Source organism: Anastrepha obliqua, chromosome 2 (genome assembly GCF_027943255.1).
Source record: "Anastrepha obliqua isolate idAnaObli1 chromosome 2, idAnaObli1_1.0, whole genome shotgun sequence".
NCBI classification, from domain to species: Eukaryota; Metazoa; Arthropoda; class Insecta; order Diptera; family Tephritidae; genus Anastrepha; species Anastrepha obliqua.
Window position 1 is genome coordinate 108077527 of NC_072893.1, and position 21285 is coordinate 108098811.

General features: G+C 38.0%; 1 protein-coding gene and 1 pseudogene across 1 annotated transcript in view; one reads left to right on the forward strand and one right to left on the reverse strand.

Moving 5' to 3' along the window:
* Positions 1-21285, forward strand: part of LOC129239540 (uncharacterized) — a 67903-nt gene that overhangs the window by 12326 nt on the left and 34292 nt on the right. The window lies entirely within an intron of this gene.
* Positions 8345-11570, reverse strand: LOC129238329 (jerky protein homolog-like; annotated as a pseudogene).

Genomic DNA, 21285 nt, shown 5'->3' on the forward strand with positions numbered 1-21285 from the left:
TGAGAACTTTAAATGGTAGATATCGGGTGTTTTTTAAGAGCTTGAGATCTTAAAATGATATGTATGTGTGGATGTTTTTTTAAGAACTTCACAACTTTAAATGATATATATCGGGTGTTTTTTAAGAACTTCAGAACTTTAAATGATATATATCAGGTTTTTTTTAAAAGCTTGAAAACTTAAAATGATATATATCGGGTGTTTTTCAAGAGCTTCAGAACGTTAAGTGGTAGATATCGGATGTTTTTTTAAAGCTTGAGAACTGAAAATTTTATATAATGTATCGGGTGCTTTTTAGGAGCTTGAGATTTCTAAATGATATATATTGGCTGTTTGTTAAGCGCTTGTAAACTTAAAATGATAATACAAAACAAAAATATTGTTGCCATGAACTTTTTTTATTGTAAAGTTTTTTATGGCAAGGGTTTTTTTTGTTGTTATAACAATCTGGTAGATAATTTCAAGGCATTTATTTTTTGAATATGATATCCGATATATGTTCGTCGCGGCTGCGAGTTGCATATTCCATTCGATCAGTCCAATTTTTGACTAAATCTGTCCGTATGGCGTCAATAGCGGCTTGAATATTGCAACAAATCGAATTTTAAACGCGCTATATGGCGAGATACCCCGTCTTGTTGGAATCAAATGTCGGTGATGTTTAGCTAATTAATTTTTGGAAACATAAACTCGGTCAGTATGGCCCGATAGCACTCGCCATTCCGCGTTACGGTAGCTCCTTCCTCATTTCGAAATAAATAAGGACCGGTGATGCCGCCAGTGTTCTATGAACTTCGCCAAAATTTGGACCTCGAATCGACATTTTTTTGGCGTCTTCTTTCAACAATTCGTTCTATGAACTTCGCGAACAGATTTATTAATACTATTTTTTTTTAAGTAAATTTCTACAAGTTGAACTTGGAAGCGTTGTTCTGGCGTTAAACGATTAATAATGAGTTGCCATACTTTACTGGACAGAAATGTCTACACAATGCAATTGCAATTCTCAGCTGTCAAACTAGAGTTATCGATATCGATAGTTCTCATGCAGCTAAAACAACACCCGATATATATTTAAGTAGTTGAAGAAACACTGCGTATCATTTGAACAAGACCGCAGGCAACAGGAATACACCGCCGCAAAATCCTCAGAAGTGTCATTATTTCTATGATTGTATCGACCTCTCAGATCTTTTGCGTCCTGTGCTCTTCACAAGTGTTACTGCAGTGAGAACTAACTAAAACTAAACTTGAAGCAAGAGCTGAGACGCAAATATTAAGAAGGTTTTAACTCATCGTTCAATACATTATTACCCCTTCGGACCTTGTAACGTTGCATGTACAACTGCTGACTACAGGAAGCTAAAGAACACCTAAATTCTTTTGGGTTGGAGAAATCATCTCATCATCAATCAGCACAACATTACAAGCAGTTGCTGCCTCTCGCCGCTGGACTTCAGTCGATTGATAACGGGTTATGGCCCTCCTAATATATACCACTCATCATCGTTTCTGTTGTTGTAACAGCGTAAAATATTCCCCATATACCATATTTTTAAGAAGTACTGCTGAAGTGATAGTCAGCAGACTCTGACGGGATTCTTCTTCTGCAGTAATTCTTAATATGTTCATGTATTCAGCATATATTTTGGAAAAAACAAAATGTATATTCTTATATTGTAAAAAATCGAGACACATAGCTCCCTGATCTCTTAGACTGACGTTTGATCGGTATTACTGCTCAGCAGTTACATTGATGACTTGTGTTCCCAAGTAGTTGGCTATTCTTCTGATCTTTCTCGCTTCTTCACTACGAAGAGCTTAGCACCTTCTTTCACTAAATCCGTGGCGAGCCTTGCAACAACCTGAGCTAGGAAACACAAACTACAACTGGAAGTAAATCTGGTTTGTAAACAATCAAAAGCTAATATATTTAATATAACCTTCGATTGTTTGTTCTCCTTCTCAGCTCATAAAAACATGATCGCTACTACGATTCGAAACGACAACGAGGTTGGCCGATTTTAAATTATGCAACGCGCATTTGGGCGCCGGGCAGGGCCGTGGAGAGAGTATTCGGGCCCCGGGGGAAACTTGAGATGCGGGCCCCTTCAAATTTTTTTTATTTATCAAAATGCATATTATGTTATAGTGAGCCTCGATTCCGGGCCCCTCTGAAAACTCCGGGCCCGGGGGAAAAAGTACCCGATGGCCCCCCCCCCCCCCCCCCCCCCCCCCCCTCTCTTCGGGTCTGGCGCCGGGAACTAGGACACTCAAGACAGCGACTGGATGTCTCCTGAAGTCGACATCTTCACAGTGAGGTGTGTATGTTTCTTGTTAAGGAGTTGTGGGTAACACTCTCACCCGTGGGTCTCACTTGATGGAGGCTGTGTCACCTCCTAGGCGCTTCAGACATTTGAATAAAAACCACTGAACCCTATAGCATATAGGCCGGCCATCAACAACATCCATCGAGCCTCCTTCACCACCTTCACCACCTTCATGAACTCTCGCTTGTCGAAAGCTGTTATCGTAGTCCAATCACCAACTAACTATAGCAGACCAAGAGCTTCAGCTACCCCGTGAGACCCGCGTTAATCCACTTACGTGCTGGATACTGTAGCAGGTTGAACTTTTACCTATAAAGATTTGACTCGAGCATACTCTTAAACTATGTCCTGAATATAGAGACACTAACACCCACCACAACCTACTCATGTGACATCCCTTCCCCTATGTTCGCTCCATATCGAAGCAGTCTTCTTCTTGGGTCTACCATTACATAAGATAGACGACGACGACTGATGACTCCACCGTACTTGATAGGGTTTTATAAACTGCTACAACAACAACACACAAATCCCCTTAGATATATTTCTCGGAGTTGATATCAACTTAAAAAAAATACATATTCAAGATCAAAATAAATACTGATGCAAATTGAATGTGTCTTCCCTAGAAGCCAATACCTAAGGCATTTTCTGCCATAGGTATTACATTTTTTATTGACGCTGGTAAACCGTTTTCGACCAGTCATGTTAAATGAGGAAAGGCGGCATATGTAGATAGTAAATTTTTTGGAATTTGGAATTGGAAAAGGAACTCAAAACAAAATTTGAAAATTCCCCTATAGAAATTCTGTTTTAATATCAAACAAATTAAGTATAAATATTTTGGTCGATCGTTTCGTAATATTATCCTATAAGGTAAGTAAATTCTATAATTTTATAAGAAATGTTTTTTTAAAATTTTAATCAAATGAGACAGTAAAATATGCTTTATAATTATTTTATTAGTTAGTTGTTACAAGTAAAGTATTCAATAAAGATCCAAACTTAAAAAACAAAAACTATTTTTTATTGTTTAATTTTAGTATTTAATGCACGAGAAGGTAAAATTTTTCTTGAAATCAGTGAAGAGTTAGCTCACTATAGCGGCGCAAAAAATGAGCATATTATTGTATATAAAAAAAAAATTTAATTAAAACAAATAAACAAAACAACAAAACCAAAAAAAAAAAATTATCAAAATACCGAAAAAATCCATCCGCACTTCCATGCAATGCGTAAGCAAATAGTTACTAAAATTGGAGTTACAGCGTCTGTTCATCCTGAAAATGTAGTAGTTGCATCGGACTGAGAAGATCTGCGCTTAACAGGTCTTTGCTGGGTTTGAACTACGAATGTCTCGTGTAAACCCGCTATATACTTATTGCACTATCGAAAGTAATTTTTCTGATTCCCGGGATAATATTTGTTTTTAAGTTAAAATTTAAGAATCAGTAAACCATTATTTTCCGAATTTTCAGATTCTTATTACTGGTGTTAGTAAAAAAAAAAAAATTTTCAGCGAGTTATATTTGCTTCATGTGGGTAGGTAGGTTAGATATCAAGAGTACCAGGAGTACACTACAAGTAGCACTGGAGTGCCGTTTTGATAACCTAATGCAGACCACTACCTGCAAAAAATTTCAAAACTTAAAGGAAGAAAATCTATCTATACCCATCCAGTACTGATGATGTAGTGGAGGAGGGAAGAGGAATCTAGGATGGATAACTGCACCAGGTTATCCAGAAAAGACACACTAAGGAACCTCAAACGCCTAGTCGCCAGACCCGGACCTTTGCAAAGAAAGTGTTCAACAGTCTCCTTCTCTGCAGCTTCTGCAATGGGAGTTGTACGGGAGTCCAAACTTCCTCGCATGAATTCCGATCACCCGGTGACCGGTGGCCACCGCTAAGTGTTTGGAAATTGAATGGCGGGGGATCCCCAGCACTTTAAGCGACCTGCTTCTGTCGTACTGTTTTTGAGATAGCACACGATAAAATAGAACTCCATCTGTGTGCGCTGTTTGAAGAAATAAATTGTGCAGTTCCCCTTTAACAACGGTCAAGTGGGCACCGATGTCTGAGATGGGCACAACTAAAACTGGTTCTGGCGATCCTTTCCTGTCAAGCACATCGGAAATTTCATTTCTCTCTATGTTCCTATGCCCTGGAACCCAGATAAGATAAATGTTTCCTGCACGCTCGAGGTGTTTGATCTCCTCAACACAGGAGTTGACCTGAAAAGAGCTACAGCATGGCGACGACAGGGCCGTGGTCTCAGGTTGACTATCGGTAAAAAATATTTATGTCTCCCTCTCAACAGCGATCCCTAAGCTTTTGGTATGCCTGCAGGATCGCAAAGACCTCTGCTTGAAAAACTCTACTAGTTTTCGGCAGTTTAAGGGAAACTGAAATATTGGCTGATTTAGAGAAAACCCGCGCATCAACTCCAGATGCCGTTTTGGATCCATCGGTGAACACAGAGGTACCTATGTCCATGCAAACTCTACCCTCTTTTGCTTTCTGGAGTGCGTCTTGATGTTGTTGATGTTGTTCCACAAATGGAGGGTCCTACAGTTTTAAGCCAACGCCGAACACCAGATATTTTTTCTGAGAAGCTTTTGCAAGGGAAAAATATACTCGGAGGTTTGCCATTGTGTGCCAAGAGGCGACCGCTATTATAATAGAAAAAAAATCATTTAGGGGTCTCATGCACGGAGATTCGAACCTACGCACTTTCGAGTCGTAGTCACGCACCAACTCATTCGGCTACGGCGGCCGTTTTTATAAAATACTTTTTGAAACTTCAAGAATGAAAAAATATCGGGGTCGCGAGAATATCCCGACATCCCGGGATTAACAATACCCACTGATATCGGTATCACTAGGTTTAGTATTAGACTGAATTTTGGAAGATATATGTATATATATCAGGATACCGGCGATATCCCGAAATCATGGGACTAACAATATTCGCTGATATAGATACCCCTAGTTTTAAGATTTGACTTATTAAATTTTTAAAGATGGCTCGCGATCAACAATATCCACTCATATTGGCTACGAATGCCAATAGCACTGATCCAATAGTAACCGAAAAATCCAACCTCTTAGCACAACTCTGATCATTTCTGTAAAAGACACAAAACAGGTAATCAACAGCCGACCAGTGAGGGAAATTGCTCCGCTAATTTCTAGTTTTCATTTTGACTGTCGCTACCGCTCTGAACTTGAACAGATGAGTGGTGTAGCAGGGAACGCAAAACGCGGTAGCGAGAGCGGATATGAGGCCTCTAAACGGCACATATAGTATTTTTTGGATTCGATCTCAAACGCGGCCATTTAAAGTCCAAAACGTTTTTTTAAGCGGTTGCTTCATGGCAGGCAATGGAGAACCTCCCGAGGTAATTCTGCCATGAAAAAATTATCATAAAATACATCAACCGTTTGAAGGTGGCATACAACTGTAGGACTCTCCATTTGTATGACAGCGTCAAGATACACACCACGAATGGAAGCAGAAGCTTTACCAAACTTCTAACAAGGGACGCACACTGGGGATTTTTGTACAGAGATGCGGAAAAAAGTATACATCCCAAAAAATATTTACATTTTTACTACTAACGAAGTTGTATATATTTGTGTATGAAAAGAACATGTTTAAAAACTATTTTTTTTTAAATTTAAAAAAAAAAATTGTTTTTTAAAATTGATACATTTTTTTTTTTTTTTTTTTTTTTTTTTTTTTTTTTTTTTTTTTTTTTTTTATTATTATTAATATAAGCCAGCAAATATTTACGCACAGGATACTTGTAAGTTCATAATTCTGAATTACCCTCAAAATGTCAAAATGTCAAAACAAGAAAGCGTTTAGTTATTATCATTGCCAAAAAATAATCAGTGGCGCCTGGTGGCACCTGCAATTGATTAAAACTGAAAGAGACGCTATTAAGAAACACGTTGATACTAGTTTCTAACCGTAGGTAAATGTAGCTCAACTTGCAGATCCAAGAATATGAAGGAATATGATTTTTTTTTTTTTTTTTTTCGTAAAATTAATTATAAATAGATAATCAAATGCTTCACAGCCTTTGTTCTTCCGGCTAAAATATATAAAAATATCGTACCCTAAATGAAAAATAAAAAATTGGAAGTCGGCTCAAGCAAAAGGAAAAAAAAAGCACCTTGGGCTTTGAAGTTTTTTCTTAGTCAGTTCAATACTATAAAAAAATTATACTTTTGACATATCTATAAAAAAAAAAACTGTAAGTCGGAGTTTAGTAATTCTTTTTGATTTTATTGTTGGTTCTATTCTGGAATTTAGAAATACCATTAAACATTGCGTAGGTGGTATGTTGCAAATTTGACTTTTTTCCGCTAAATCCCCAGTGTGGGACGTAAGTGCGAATTTTTTTTCCATATGTTTGTATTTTTTTTGTTTTTTTTTTACCACATTGTCTGCCCCACAATGAACTGATAATCTGCTTGCTCACTTTGTTGGACATATGTATGTATATATGTATATATGTATTGATAATGAAACAAATAAATGAGCTATACTTCAAGCATGGAAAATTTCATTGAAATTGAATACCCACATCCCACATACAAAAATATGTACACAAGATTAGTGCCGAATTATATTTTCGATGGAAAATTTGGATATTGGCTCTGTAAGGCAAAAGATACATGCACAAATAGTGTTAATAATGTTTACTAACATATTTTTGTCTATGTTATTAATAAGGGTTCCTTTATTGTCTCCCTCGCCAATACGATACAATGAAATTCTCAATAGCAGGTTGCGCTATTCACAGTCTGATTGATAGTCCGCATGACTTACTATCATGCGGTGATAATCTGGGGGACTACAGTTGGCGTTAATCAGCCAAGAAGTGGCAGACTATTCCGCATTAGCATCGAGCCCACCGATAAAGTAAATAAACACACACACTAACTCATAAAACCCATCTTTTACCTCCTCACCCACTCTCTCTCTCTCGCTCGCTCTTTCCCAAGCTGTTCGAAGACTTCAGTAGGCGTCACTCGGAATGAAAGTTCTGGCCATAGCACCTGACTTTTATTGATAACAATTGCAGATAATGAAAAATTGTGGAATTTCGATAATAGGTTAGCAACAATTCAAAACAGAAATAAAGCAATAAAAATCGATTTATGGACACACAAACTATTGTAATAATAAAGCAATTTATCGTATACATCTTTGTTGGGTTTTTAGAGCGAACTTTTTCTCTTTACTTGCAGTGTATGTATTGATATCGTTCAACAGGTGAAGGAAGGGCCTTACAGTCTGTACAGTCAGTCCTCGGAATGGGAGATGGTTTTTATGAGAAATCTTTTCATGACTGAAATACGGTTAAAAGTTGGCCCTTTGTCAGGTGTGGGGCGAAAGTTATTAGAAACTATTTTTCTATCATTTGATTTTTTTATGCCCGCGGTTGGTGTTCAACTATAGGAAGATAATAAACGGTAAGGGTGTATTTTTGCTCATTTGGATGCCATCGTGCCATAAACCGCACAATTAGTTAATCTTTGTGGATGCATTGATGCTGGGTCGCACTCTTGTGGCAATTTGCCTTTTTTACTTAGTCGCTGAGCCAACATTGGCATATGATTTTTTGCTGGCTGGTTGCAATTGGTCGTTTCCCAGTTGCTGCAACATAATACAGCGCACGCTCGATAACGTGAACTAATTCAAACCAAGGCAATTCACGTTAACAAAAGTGTTCACGTTTTGGAATGCCCAAAAAGACTAAGTAAATATATTTTTTCACATTTAAATTCACATTTTATTCTTATTTTCGTTACATATTAATTGAAAATTAAGTCATACGATGGTTTTATTTAAAAAATCAGTCATCTTTTTTTGTATCTTCTGTTTTTCTAAAACTTGAAGCACAGCTTTCTCCCTTAACCGTCTTAGCACACTCATATCATTTTGATCGACGTCTTCATAACCAGCCCATATTAACGCCTTGTTGAAAATTTCAACTGCTTCAGTCGGCTGCATTGCCCTCCTCGATATCTTCGTTCCATTCGTGAATGGCTGGCAACGTGAATTCAATCTGAAATTTTTAATAAAAAAAGTTTTTTCAATAACCCACATACATATCTTTGAGCATATCTGCGAACACGAACAAACCTCAGGATTTAAAATATGATACTAAGGAGATCGACGGTGTTGCTCATCAAGGTGCGAAGTTCAACTTCCCATTTTTCTTTTAAAACCGCCAACGGAACATTATCTTCGGGATCATCATTGTTTATCGCAAAATTTAAAATACTGTTCCAGCATTTAGCTAATGTTGCTTCACCAACGCGAATCCAAGCCGCATCTAAAAGATTTATAGCTGTTTTTAAGTTAATTTTTTTCAACGGCTCGAGCAAATCAGACTTTTTCGCTGCTATTGAAGCTAGAAGGCTGTTTCTGTAATGCAACTTAGTGATTTTTATTGCATTCTGATCCATAGGTTGAATGAGGGGACTAACGTTTGGTGGCATAAACATTGCCGAAATTTGCCCATTTTCCGTTGTCAGTTCAGCTTCATATGGGTGAGAAGGAGCGTTGTCGATTAGGAGGAAAGCTTTAATTGGTAAGGCTTTCTCCTGTAAAAACGATGTAGCCATAAAAAACAACCAGTTGACCTTAAAAACGGACAAAACTTAAAAGGAATATTCCTCTGTGGAACAAGTGACTCATGAAACCATTGCTTGAAAATAGCCGACGTCATCCAGGCGGATTTCGAGCTCTTATAGTCGGTGGGACACTGAAAGTTTTTAAAGCAGCGTGGATTCTTCGCCTTTCCAATTACCAAAAGCTCAAGCTTGTGGGATCCAGTGGCGTTTGAACAGCATAAAACGTGATTTGCTGTTTCTCGGCCTTTACCTTTGGGGCTCTCTTCTCCAAACTTGACGCGTACGTTTTCTCTGGCAAAAGCCTCCACAATAACCCCGACTCATCAGCATTGTATAACTGATCGTTGCACAACTGCAATTAGGCCATTTTAGCTTTAAGTTCTTCTTTCAACGGATTCACTAGCGGAGGTTGCAAAGACAGTTTTTCGCCTGATATTTTAAGAAGACGAACACCGTATCTCTTCTTGAATCCTTGGAGTCATCCATCACTACGAAGAAGTTTGCTTCATTTTCTTTAAATTTTGCATGCAGTGTTTTTGCCTTTTCTGTCAACATTAGAGCACTTACTGGCCAGTTTTTATCTCGCATTCGGATAAACCAACGATAAAGAGCTCTCTCCACAAAACATAAGACGGAAACACTCTTTGCAACACCAAAACCGCGACTGAAATATTTTACTCCTTACATGCAATTACGAATAAAATGCCTATTTTATAATTAGGGGATTTCCCGATTTCAGAATTACTTGAGATCAATGTAAACTACATTCAAAATGGCTGATTTATCGTACTCCTTAGACATTGGATCATCCTCCACAGTCACCGGACTAAAATCCTATTGAACATTTGTGGGAGCATTTAGACCGCCGAATCCGGAAAAGGACAATCACCAATATGGACATGCTGAAACTCGTTATAAAGGAAGAGTGGGATAAAATTTCATCTGACGTGACAAAAAAACTAGTTCAGTAGATGCCCCGAAGACTGTCTTCCGTTATCAAAGCAAAAGGGAAATCCACAAAATACTAAATCGATATCATTTTTGTAAAATATATCTCTGTACACTTTATTTTGACGCGTAAAATATGCACTAAATTTTGTTTTTGTTTTAAAACTTTTGTTGTTGTAATTAATTTTTTTGTTGTTTTCTAGTATTAAGTAGAGAATCAAATACTAATTTAAAAAACATGAAATTAAAATATATTATTTTGTTATAAAAGATTTTATTTCAGATCCATATTATAACAAAATGCTTTGCACACTTTATTTTGAGGCTCACAGTATATATTTTTTAAATGTTTTTATTTTATTTTAAATTGCTTCCATAAAATATTTTACCAAGAGATGGAATGAGAATGATATTGAAGGGTCAATGCCTTCAAGCTCATATCTAACTCCTTTTGTATATTTTGTTTTGCGAGTTTTGTAACTTTATGAGATAGCATTACGACTGTGCCGCAAATGTTGCAATTATGCTATTTTCTGACTTCCGAACGGGTAGATCAGCCGTTATAAGAGCTACAACTTTGGTCCTAAGACACTGCCTTGGGTAATGCCCGCGTTCATAGGTTGGATGTCTAAACAGGCGTCATTCTATTTAACATATCATAGAATTTCCTGTCTTGAACGTGAGTTTATTTTAAATACTACTTTTTGTTTTAAATTGAAATTCTTTATTTGCAATCTATCTTAGAATACAGATATTCAGCAAAAGAGATCTTATTACCTAATGACAGCATAGTATTTACACTGGTGCAAAACTACATAGAAAACTATAGAATTTTTTCTTTTTACAATTCTTATGCATATTTTATGTTATTAGATTTAATTTTTACTCGATTTTTTTTTTATTATTATTAAATTGACAAATTTAAGGGAATGGCAAGTCTAAGACATGATTGCGCTTTAATCGTCTAATTTCATTGGTTGTGTCCAACAAGCAAATAGCATTTGTGTTTACATGATTTGACAATCGTTCAATGTATCTGTTAGAATATACTGAGATTTCTCTCTTAACACATGGAATACTTAGATCCATGTGTATGGCTTCGTTTGTGATAAACCAAGGTGCATTAACAAGTGTTTGTAAGGTCTTTGACTGGTAGCGTTGCAAAATCTCCACATTGGACTTACTAGCAGTTCCCCAAAGCTGTATACTGTAGGTCCATATAGGCTTCAATATAGCTTTATACAATCTAACCTTGTTTTCTAGACTAAGTTGAGATTTGCCACCAAGTAGCCAGTACATTCTTTTGGTTTTATTTGTAAGCTGTTGATGCTTAGCTTTAATATGATTTTTCCATGTGAGGCGTCGATCAAGATGCATTCCCAAGTACTTGACTGTGTCGCTAGTAGGAATTTGATGACCATTTAAATACACTGGAGGACATTGTTCTCTTCTTAGTGTAAATGTAACATGAATATACTTTTCATGGTTAATATTAATTTTCCATTTATTGAGCCAAGTTTCCAAAGTGTGTAAGTGATTTTGTAGCAGGGAGGAGGCCTCTGCAGGGGACTCACTAGATGCGATGAAGGCTGTATCATCAGCAAAAGTCACCACTTCTACCTTTTCTGTTGTCGGCATGTCGTAAGTAAATATCGTATACAAGACGGCCTAAAACGCTACCTTGAGGCACACCTGCGTTGATACTATATATTTCAGATGACGCATCTTGGTGCTTTACATAAAAGTGCCTGTCGCTTAGATAAGATTTAAGCACTAAGTAAGAATGTGCTGGTAAAAGTTTTTTAATTTTAAAGAGTAGTCCCATATGCCAAACTCTGTCGAATGCTTGTTGTACGTCAAGAAAGGTTGCAGAACAGTATTCTTTTCTTTCAATCGCATCTGTAATAACATTCACAATTCTTTGGCATTGTTTTGGTGTGCCATGCCCAACTCTAAACCCAAACTGATGTTCAGGAATGATATTTTGATCCTCAATTACAGGTAACATTCTTTTCAAAAATATTCTTTCGAATATCTTCGAGAATGTTAGGAGCAAACTAATGGGGCGGTAGGACTTGACGTTATTTTCAGGTTTGTTTGGTTTTGGGACCATTACTACGACAGCACACTTCCACTGTGTGGGGTAATGATTTACATTCAAGATATCATTATATATTTGTGTGAGTAACTTTATAGCATTTTGTGGTAAAGCCTTCACAACTCTACTATCAATACAGTCATATCCAGGACTTTTACAGTTATTCAGTCGGGAAACTTCTTTAGTAACTTCGTCATCTGATATTTGTGTGAACGGGAGATCCATTTGGCACGGAGATTCGATGAAGTTTAGAGTATCTGTATTGTAATCGTAATTTAAGGGGAAATGGAAAAAACTGAATTTCGTGTGCTTATTAAGCCGATTCACCCTTAAAAACCCACTGTTTCGACTGTTGTTTGGTCTCAGGTGTGTGGTGATGGATCCATGTTTCGTCCACGGTTACAAAACGGTGCAAAAACTCCTCCATATTGCGATTAAACAACGCCAAACCTTCCTGTGAAGTTGTTACACGATTGCGTTTGTGGTCGACTGTGAATTACTGGGTAGTCTGATAAAGGTAGCTGTAAAACACAAACTAACTGGCGCAGCACGTTCAAATTTTGACAGGAGCAGTATTTCTTTTTCAGTAAAGAGATCAGAAATACAAAAAGTCACGAACTTATTGATCCGCCCTCGTACATTCGGCTTGAAGAACTTAACCTTCAAACTGGAACTCAGGTTGTTGTTTCGCCATACAGAGTACAAATATAGCAAGTGAAAGCATTTCACTACAAAATTCATTTTATTGTAACCACAAAATGTTAGCTCGTAACCGTTCCGTCGCAATTGTGTTTACCCGACTGAATTTTCCGACGGAAGTGGATCTGCTAATCACCACCCGCCAGCTCTTTACCCGCTGTCCCGCAGCAATTCCGTCTCGGACCTAATAGATAATGATTTATTTGGTTGTCCGGAAAGTAATTGCCGATTTTACATATAGACAGCGTTGATAATTGTTTTGAACAGCTTTTGACTATTTACTTTAATTTTCTCTTTTGACAGTAATTAGCTGTCACTTTTAACTTGCTTTAGAAAAAAAAGTGGGCGTAATTTTTTTGTTTATATTTGTTTGTTTGGCGTCAATTTTAATATGGAGCCCGCAAAAGAGCATTTTCGTCATATTTTACTTTATTATTTCCATAAAGGAAAATGCGCAGAGAAGGTTGCTAAAAAGTTGCGTGATTTGTATGGTGATGAAGTCTTAAAAGAAAGACAGTGTCGCAATTGGTTTATCAAATTCCGTTCTGGAGATTTTCCACTTAAAGATGAGCCACGTTCAGGTCGGCCAAGTGATGTCGATGAAGATGTTATCAAGGCTTTAATCGAATTGGATCGTTATGTAACTTTGCGATTGAAGAATACCAAAATCAACCGTTCATGAGCATATAAAGAGTCTTGGAGTGGTAAAAAAGCTTGATGTTTGGGTACCACATGAAATGAAAGAAATGCATTTAACAAACCGAATCAACGCGGATTATCAGTGGTGATGAAAAATGGATTGTTTACAATAACGTCAATCGAAAACGATCATGGTCCAAGCATGATGAAGCGCCACAAACGACTTCAAATGCTGATATATTCACCAAACGAATATTATGTTGTCAGTTTCGTGGGACTGGAGGGGTGTGGTATATTTTGAGCTGCTTCAGAGGAACCAAACGATTAATTCGGTTGTCTACTACCAACAATTACACAAATTGAATACAGCCATCAACGAGAAGCGACCAGAATTGAGCAATCGTAAAGGTGTCATATTTCATCAGGACAACGCTACACCGCATACATCTTTGGTCACTCGCCAAAAACTGAGAGTGCTTGACTGGGAACTTTTGATGCATCCACCATATAGCCCTGACATTGCAGCATCAGACTACCATTTGTTTCGGTCTTTGTAGACCTCCTTAAATGGTAAAACTTTCGGCAATGACGAGGCTATAAAATCGCACTTGGTTCAGTTTTTTGCAAATAAAGGTCAAAAGTTCTATGAACTCGGAGTAATAAATTTGCCGGAAAGTTGGCAAAAGGTTATCGAGCAAAATGGAAAATATATAATTGATTAAAGTTCATTTTAAATTTTAATAAAAATGTATTTACTTTCTTTTAAAAAATCGGCAATTTCTTTCCGGACAACCCAATGGTTTAAACCCTAAATGTTCTCCTAGATCAAAAGGGCGAGAGTAGTATGGCTGAGTATCATCAGAGGCGCAAAGTTGTATAGAGGCATTTTGGCAGCAATGGGCTTTAAGGGGTAACACCACTGTAAAAATTTCAAAAAATTGATTTTTTTTTTATAAGCTTAAAAAATTCTTTGAACCTTTTAAAATACAGAACAAAAAGTTTTATACGTTACCGAAGTCTATTTCATAAATATTTTAAGCTTTTAACCAAGCGTTAGTGATTGCTACCTAACGACTTCTCCAAATTTCCAAACTTTAAACGCGTTTTTCTCAAAACACGTTTTCTGAAATTGGCACGCAGCATAACTCAAACAATTTTAAATATTTTTAATCAGGTTTTTCACTACGTCTGTATAATAACCTTCTTAAGAGAAGAGCGTAGGGGATTTTCGATAGATTAATTTAAACGATTGTTATAATTATTTAAGTGCCGTTTTTTTAGTCCAAAATAGAGTTTTTTCCTTCAAATGCTTGCTAATTCCACAAAAATAAATATTTTTTAAATCCCCTACGTGTTTCTCTAGCTATTCTTATCTAGATTAAGAAAAAAAATGTTTCTTTGTTCCAGATTAAAATTTGCACCCTCTGTGCTGCGTGCCGCGGAGCTCCTTCAAGAGAAACCACATTACAAAAATGTCTCCAATGCCGCCATTTTGTAAAATTTTTCGATCAAACTTTGTAGTTTTGTATTTTAGTATATAAGTAATAACTTCTCAAATCAGAGTGATTGTTTTCCCTTTCCTTCTATACAAAAAAATTCTTTAAAAATCGTGTTTATTTTACGCGTGTACAGTGGTGTTACCCCTTAAATTAACCCGAAATAGTGGTGTAGTTTGAAGAAACTCATTAGAAAAATCTACAATTACTAAAGGCAGCGCGAAAATCGTATATTTTTCTTTTAATTGGGAGTATGCATTGGTCGTTTTGTATTATGTATATTATTTTTTATTACTTATACTTGTTTGTGATGGTGCAGATGTTTCAGTGAGTTTCCAGTCATTATCATCCAAATGCATTTAAAGAATTTATTATGGGCGCAGACACAAAGAAAACAATAAATTAATAAATATGTATTGAAATCGACATTCTATAAATTCCATAAACTTTAACCTATGTTATCAAGTGCAGACGTCCTTGTTCTATATATGGCCTTTCTTGTCCTATTAAATTCATATACGAGATGTAGGTATGTATGCATTCTCTGTTGGGTGTTTTCGAAAATAATAATCAAGGTTGAACTTGAAAATATTAATTCTTAAATATACAGTAGCGGACACTGAAATTCGGATACTCAAAAATCCACACGATTTTTTGTATTGTTGGACACCTGAAACCTAATTCCAAAAAAAAAAAAATGTAGAACGCATGTGGGAAACTGTAATTTTTTTTATTAAATGTGAAGTAGAGTTTTTAAAAGCCTTCAATTAGACACTTTTTTTTGTTGACGCTCCTATATTTTATTTATTTATTTTCAGTACAAAAACAATATAAGGGGAATAAAAATAAGATGTACCTGAAAATCCATAGAACAAGTGGAAAGCAAAAAGCAACGCAAGATACAGAACAGAACAGACATTCCTTCGCCCCTTCCGCTTGACAACTTCTACAGATAGGATTGAAGGGTAGATTGAGTCTAGCTGCATGATCCCCTACTTTCCAATGTCCTCTAAGGGTTGCAGTGATACGTGAAATGTTTGGCCGAGAACAACCCACAACCTTTGGATTTTATATGACGGCCATGTGTTTTTTGTTGTAATACATGTAGGTATTTGCTTCCATCTTCTTTCGGCTAAAGCAAGATAATGTAAAGCAATGTACGCTTTTAATGTGTTCAGTGGGGTGGAGACTGCCACCGCCTCTGCTATGTCTAGTGTCGAGCCCTTTCTTGTTAGCTCATCCGCTATCTCATTGCCCCGTATGTTCCTATGACCGGGAACCCATATCAGGGTAATTTCAAGCCAATGGCTGAGCAGTTTCAGCTCCTCTCTACACTGTAGGACCAGTTTGGATGAAATGTAGTTGGAGTCTAAGGCCTTAATAGCTGCTTGACTGTCTGAGAAGATAGCTACTCTTGCACCAACTACCTTGTAGAGTTCTAGGGATTTGCATGCTTCTCTGATCGCTAAAAGTTCTGCCTGGAACACGCTGGCATAATCAGGAAGACGAATTGATTGAGATAGGTTGAGTGGCTCCGAATGGAAGCCAGCTCCCACACCACAGTTCATCTTAGAACCATCGGTATAAATTTCGATGTCGTGTCTTCCAATCACCTCTTCTTTGCTCCACTCGGCTCTCGGTGGAAAACGTACCGTAAAGCCTTTCTTGAAGTTGAGGTCGGGGACTGTGTAGTCTGATCCGTTTTTGAGCAGCGGGGGTCCCTGTAGGAGGATCTTGCTGTGACCGTACGGCCTTGTTGTCCAGCTTCCTATGTCTCTGAGTCTCACCGCGCTGCAAGTAGCTATTGTTTTAATGTGTAAATCTAATGGCAATAGATGTGTTAGTACATTGAGCGCTTCAGTAGGACTGGTGCTAAGCGCTCCTGTAGTTAAGATACACGCTGTTCTTTGTATCTTGTTCAGCTTAGTTTTGTTGTATTTCCTTTCTGTTGCAGGCCACCAAACTAGTGCCGCATATGTTAGTATTGGCCTTACAATGGCTGTGTAGGACCAGTTGGATAATTTTGGTTGGAGACCCCATTTTTTTCCCAACATTCTCTTACACGTGTAAAATGCTATATTCGCTTTCTTTACCCTGTACTCTACGTTGGACTTCCAGCTGAGTTTGGGGTCCAGGATAACCCCTAGGTATTTTGCCTGTTTGGTTAGCGTGAGGCTGACGCCGTTTAGTTTTGGGAGATTAAAGTTTGGCACCTTGGTTTTCTTGGTGAATAGCATCAGTTCAGTTTTTCTCGGGCTTACACTTAAACCACAGTTCGTGGCCCAATTGCTGAGTAATACCAGAGCTCCTTCCATAATCTCACTGATTGTGGTTGGAAACATTCCTGAAACCATAAGCACTATGTCGTCCGCGTACGCTACCACTTTAATTCCCTTTCGGTTAAATTTGGTGAGGATGTTGTTGGCGACTAGTAACCACAGCAGAGGGGATAAGACTCCTCCCTGTTGACAGAGCGTTTTATCGTGCTGCAGCATAGTCGTACAGCTACACAATATTTTTTTGTCATTCATATCGTTCAGTATTTTGTTGACAATTCTGTGGATTTGTTGGACTGTTGAGTGTTGAGATTTAAATCCGAATTGATGGCTTGGTATCACTTGTTTCGCTGTCAGAATTAATTCTAGTCGTTCGAACAATATTTTTTCGAACACTTTTGAAAGTATTGCAAATACGTAAGCTGATGGGTCGATATGAGGCAATTTCGTGGGCATCTTTTCCCGGTTTGGGTATGGCGGTAATTTGAGCAATTTTCCATGGTCGTGAGAAGTATTTAGTCTCTAGCATGCGGTAAAATATATTTCTTATGAATTGCAATGCTATTTCAGGTAACTTTTTTAAAAATTTTCCATTTAGTAGATCATAACTGGAGCTTATTTATCGGAAGAACTTTTTTATGGAAAGCATAAAAATGGAATATGATTATGCTTATATATTAGACTAGGACTGGTGACTCGCTGTCGTGTGACTTCTGTAACTTGATGTTGGAGAGGATCGTACGAGCCGCAGAACTTAATCGCTCAGGCACAATTTTTTATAAGAGCGTACAATTGTTGGCGTATGCCGATGATATTGATATCATCGGCCTTAACAACCGCGCTGTTAGTTCTGCCTTCTCCAAAATGGATGAAGAGGCAAAGCGAATGGGTCTAGTGGTGAACGAGGACAAAACGAAGTACGAGTACCTCCTGTCATCAAACAAAGAGTCGGCGCACTCGCGTATCGGCACCCACGTCACTGTTGACAGTTATGATTTCGAGGCTGTCAAGGACTTCGCATACTTAGGAACCAGCATTAACACCGATAACAATGTCAGCCTTGAAATTCGACGTAGAATCTCTCTTGCCAACAAGTGCTACTTTGGACTAAGTAGGCAATTGAGTAGTAAAGTCCTCTCTTGACGAACAAAATTAACACTCTACAAGACTCTCATCATGCCCTTCCTAACGTATGGCGCAGAAGCTTGGACGATGACAACATCCGATGAAGCGACGCTTGTAGTGTTTGAGAGAAAGATTCTGCGCATGGATGGATACAAACGCTCCAACTCTGAAAGTATTTGATGCGGTACCAGATGGTGGTAGTATAGGAAGAGGAAGGCCTCCTCTGCGTTGGAAAGACCAGTTGGAGAAGAATTTGGCTTCACTTGGTGTTTCCAATTGGCGCCGGTTAGCATGAGAATGAAACGACTGGCGCGCTTTGTTAAACTCGGTCAAAATCGCGAAAGCGGTTATCGCGCCAATTAAGAAGAAGAAGATGTGCAGAGGAAGGTTACAGGTCTGATTATGCAAGCACGCGTAATTCAAATTTGTCAGATGTTAGAAATAAAAAAAAAACAAAGCCGGGTACTTTTTTAACAGAACTCGTGTGACTAATTTCAGGGCATCAAACCAAAACAAAAAGGAAACAGTTTAATTATATAAACACTAGGTTGTTCAGTAACTTTTACTCTTAATTATTCAGTATAGCCTCCCCGAACATCAATACAATTGTTCCAACGAGATTCCAATTCATGAATTCCATCCCTGAAGTGAGAATCTGAGAGGGTTGTAAAATACGCTTCCACAGCTATTATAACCTCACCGTTTCATGGAAAACGTTTGCCACGTATGGTTTTTTTTAGGTCTGGAAACATATGGAAGTTGCTAGGGGCCAAATCTAGCGAATACGGTGGATGCTCCAACAATTCGAACTTTAATTGATGGATTTTAGCCATTGTCCTATGAGAAAAATAATTTTTTTCTTTTGCAAATTGCATCTTTTTTTACGACTTTTTTTTATTCAGCTGGTCAAAAAAATTTGAATAATATTCAGAATCTATTGTTATACCAGTTTGCAATAAGCCACTATTGAACAAATTTCATTCGCCTCCCAAAAATCTGGTGCTCACACCTTCTTGGCGGATTTCTGGACACGAACTCGTTTCGGAGCGGAAGAACCAGGTTCAAACCACTCCTTAGCCTCTTGTTTGTGATTTAGGATCATGGTGATAGACCCAAGACACTAGTAAAAGCAGCCATGAACCGAATGATCACAACCTGAGACTCCACGTCATAGTTGGCAAATAACCTGCATATTATTTATTACATTTGCTTCGCATGAGTTATTGTGCACAAATCTCTCGTTAAGTTTATTTGATAAGTTAATACGACCAGATTTATGTTATTTGCGTGTTTTCAGTTAATTCTTTGCAAATATGTCATCGCGTTCTCGCTTGTTCATCTGCACTTTCACTTTTCACTTAGAAATGGAAGCTGTTTTGCTTATGATACTCGTATAGGGCCTTGGGGGTGTTGACGAAAATTAGGAAGCCTAGAGTTTGCTTTTGTTAGGTTAGGTTAGATTGAAGCGGTTGTCCTGTGGGACACACTCAGGCTCATAGCCCATTGTGATGCCGCGTGGGGAGCTTGTCCCTATCACTCCTAAAACCAGTGTGTGATTTTCAAAAATTTTAAAATATCTCTGATTTCTATAGAACTGAGGTCTTTTGACTCATTAAAAAATTGTCTACCCAGAATAGTAAACCTGCGTCTGGATAGAGCAGGGCAGTGGCACAGTAGGTGCGAGATTATCTCTTCCTCGTCCTCATCTAGACAACTTCTACAGAAGTCATGTGTTTGCACACCCATCCTTTGGGCGTGTCTGCCTATTAGGCAGTGCCCCGTTATGACTGAGATCAATGTGCTAAGACTGTGTTTATTTTGGCTTAGCAGAGATTCTGTGCGTTTAGCATTTAGAGTCGGCCAAAGTTGACGGGCGATTTTGCAGGTTGCTTCATTTCACCATCTTTCGTTTGCTTTCTTTACAATTTCTTCAAGGGTGAGTAGCTTACATGTTTGTAAGAGTATTCCTATGTCATTATCTATGTACTCATCAGGCAATTTAGTGCCAAGTCTCGCTAGTTCATCGGCTCTACAGTTACCCTCAATGTCGCGATGGCCAGGAACCCATGTTACCTTTAGGTGAAATGACTCAGCCATCTCGTTAAGAGATGTGCGGCATTTCATGGCTACCTTGGAGGTTGTCGACTGTTTTGTGAGGTATTTTATCGCCGCTTGGCTATCAGTGAAAATGTAGATATCATTTCCGGATATCGCATCACACTGTATCAGTGTCGCGGCTTTTATTATTACCATCAGTTTACCCTGAAAGACACTTCAGTAGTCGGGGAGCCGAAAACTGAAGGAGATCCCCAGATGTTCAGAATATACACCTCCGCCCACCCTGCCCTCGAGCTTTGAGCCATCTGTGTATACATGGATGGACTCGCCCTGTCTCACGTCGTTCCGTTCCCACTCTTCTCTTGAGGGTAGGAGGGTCGTAAACGATGTAATGACAAGTATAGGCGGGAGTGCATAGTCCACCAGTCCGGGAAGCCCCAAAGTGCCAGCCAGGATTTTACCGTGGCCATAATCCGTGTTTCACCACTTGTTTAGAGTGTTCAGCCTTATTGCCGCACTGCGTGCGTTATATATTGCCTGCAGATCTTTTGTTGCTTTATAGGTAATTAATTTGAGCTGCTTCTCCTTGCTTTTGTGTCAAGCTTAATGTTGTCCTCATAGAGAGATTTATGAAGATTTCGAACAGCAGTTGGTTTTTTTTCAGAGTCTGCTTGAGCAGTTGCAATTGCTACTGGAAAAACTTTTCCTATCGCTTCACGTAGGCATTAAGCCCGAAATCAACCTAAGGGTTGTTACGAAAAGTCCCCTCAGCTACATCTGATAGTACCGTGCATTTTTTCTGATTTTTAGATTCACACATTTTATTTGTTTTAATGCACCTCGTCAGAAAATATGATTTCGGAAGTCGAATTCGAGTTACTTTGAGACTCAAACTGAAAAGCGATGTTTTCAGACCTTCTAATGAAATAATTCAAAATTCTCTTTAGATTAGTGCGTGAAAT